The 2,625-nt window shown below is 52.4% G+C and overlaps 1 long non-coding RNA gene across 1 annotated transcript; it reads right to left on the reverse strand.

Annotated features, from left to right (window-relative positions):
• Positions 1–209: 209 nt before the first annotated feature.
• LOC125176146 (uncharacterized) lies at positions 210–1,795 on the reverse strand. The gene is made up of 3 exons (XR_007156147.1): positions 1,677–1,795; positions 755–841; positions 210–371 (listed from the first exon to the last, which is right to left on the reverse strand). It is a non-coding gene; the product is annotated as an uncharacterized LOC125176146 (long non-coding RNA).
• Between the last annotated feature and the right edge of the window lie 830 nt (positions 1,796–2,625).

The raw sequence follows: 2,625 nt of genomic DNA on the forward strand, positions 1-2,625 counted from the left end.
GTCCACTGAAGGCCACTGACAGGACATGGCCAACCTTGCTGCTGAGGCGTGGTGCCCTCTGGGTTGCTTGAGGACTGTGGGGCTGGTTCACAGTGGGCTTTCGGCAAGACGAGGCCCCTCTCCACACCTCAGTTTAACCTTCTGAGAAGTGGGTAGAGGCTCTCTGGCTTTTTCTGCCTCCCTTGGAGGAGCTAAGGAGGACGCAGAGGCTGGCCTCGGCTAGAGGGGCCCAGGAGGAGCTCCTGGTCTGTTTGGGAGCCACACTGGGTCCTTCTGGGCTCCGCAAGTTGGCGGCCTTGTCCGCACCAAGGGTGGTCAGCACATTCGAGGACTCCGCCTGAGCTCACACTGCCATAGCAGGCCCTTGCTTTCTGGGAAAGGAGTAAAGATTAATTAAGGTTGTCAGGGCCTAAGTAAAATCACCAATGTCAATTTCCTCCCTCTGGTTCTTGCTGTCAGAATAAATTGGACAGTCATTACCTAATACTCAGCCCTATTTTCCTAATATTTCATGCATGCTGAAGCGTTGATGGGAAACAGGGAGGGTGAGGCCCTTTGGAGTGGCAGAGAGGGCAAGCCGTGTGGAGCTAAGGGTGTCCTGGCAGAATGGCCTTGCCTCCCGCCACTCCCTGGAATGGTGATCTCGGGAGGGGGCCAGGGGTGCGGCTCTGTCCACACAGGGCACTGTTCTGACCCAAATGAGACAGATAGACCTACTGGCAACAGCTCCCAGGGACCGTCAAGCAGCTGGTACCTTCGGGGACTTTGGTTTCAGACCAGGCTCCAAGGGCCACAGCAACTGGTGCCTTCATGGACTCCAAGATAGCCTCAGTTTCTTAATCTGAAAAATGGGAATGAATGAAAGAGCTTCACTCACAAAAGTGGACAGTCTGTCCCTTCCCAGGTGCAGGTGTCTCTCTGGGGAACACTCCAAAGACCAGAAATCTTTCAAGTACCAAAATAAGAGCTGAAGGTGTTGATGGTAGCCTTTCAGGGTCCCCCACGTAGGATTACGTGCCTCATTGACTTATGGAACCAGCCCTAGGCACCGCCTCTCGGTGTGTGGCCTTGAGCTGGCAGAAGGTCCTGGCAGTCGGGCTAAGGACGATAACAACACCACCGATAGCAACCGGCACCTACTGGGTGGATGTATGTATATACTTGTCAGCTGATGACTGAGAGCATTTTGTGAGAGCGTTAATGGGGAAGGGGCAGAGAGAACTTTCTGGGGTGCTGGAAATACTCTATTTCTTGATCTGAAGGATGGATATCCCAATGCATACAAACAAATATTCACTGAGCTGCGCACTTAAGACTTTGCTTCACGTACGCTATGGGTCACCGAAACTTTGGAACAGCAAAAGGATTCGGCCATCATTGGGATCTGAGTGTTGACCATAAGAGGCTCTGAAATACTGAGAACCAACTGAGGGTTGATGGGGAGTGGCGGGGGAGGGGAAAGTGGGTGATGGGCACGGAGGACGGCACCTGTTGGGATGAGCCCTGGGTGTTGTATGGAAGCCAATTTGACATTAAATTATATTTGATATAAAATAAATACAAAAATAAAAACTGAAGAGCACTCTGTGATGCTACTTCCCTGTGGAGAAAGGGCTCTTGATTGGGCATCACCCTGGGCCTGGCATGGTGTGATAGGGCTCCACAGGCTCTCTTACCTTAACTCCGCTGGTAAGCCCATGAAGCAGGACTCGCCATCCCCAGTGCGGAGCAGGCAGCATGGCGGGAGGGGCGGGAGACCAGGTCTGCAGCCAGCCTCCAAGCTTGGGCAGGTAGGTCTCAGCCTGCACACCTGTGACAGAGAATGATGACAGAACTGACCTCAGAGGGACAGAATGAGCCACTGCTGGAGGGAATGTCAAGTGGTATAAACCCTATGGAAACCGTACGGTGGTTACCCATAAAATAAAAAATGGAATTACTGTATGATCCAATGATTCTCCTTTGGGTATATACCCAACAGAGTTGACAACAGGGCCTCCAAGAGAGAGTCGTACATCCATGTGTACATGATAAACACTATCAAGAAGGTAGGGGCGCCTGGGTGGCTCGGTTGGTTGAGCGTTGGGCTTCAGCTCGGGTCATGATCTCGCAGCCCGTGGGTTCGAGCCCCGTGTCGGGCTCTGTGCTGACAGCTCAGAGCCTGGAGCCTGCTTCAAATAGATTCTGTGTCTCTGCCCTCCCCTGCTCGTACTCTGTTTCTCTCTCAAAAGTGAATAAATATTAAAAAAAAAAAAAAAAAGAATGTAAAGTGCTTTGGTTTCCCCCTATGCTGGGGGGTGTATGTGTCAGTCCCCTCTGCATGGATTGTCCCCACTGATGGGTGCCCCCGAGACCTGAAGCCCCTTGACCTGCAGCTCTCGGGAGTGCCCGGGCATCAGGGATGGACGTGGGCAGTTTTCTTTTGAAGAAGGCCTCTGTGCTCCCCTTTCAAACTGGAGCCTGAAAGGTTATATACCCGTACTCTTCAAATTCACAGCCAGCCCTGAGATCTTCTAACCCTACCAGGTCACTGGGGAGAAGCTGCCTCCATCTGATGGAGGCAGCCCAGGCCACTTTTGGACACAGGAGGACGGTGCTCATTTCTTTTGTACGCTGACTTTTTGG

Source organism: Prionailurus viverrinus, chromosome D1 (genome assembly GCF_022837055.1).
Source record: "Prionailurus viverrinus isolate Anna chromosome D1, UM_Priviv_1.0, whole genome shotgun sequence".
Classification (NCBI taxonomy): Eukaryota; Metazoa; Chordata; class Mammalia; order Carnivora; family Felidae; genus Prionailurus; species Prionailurus viverrinus.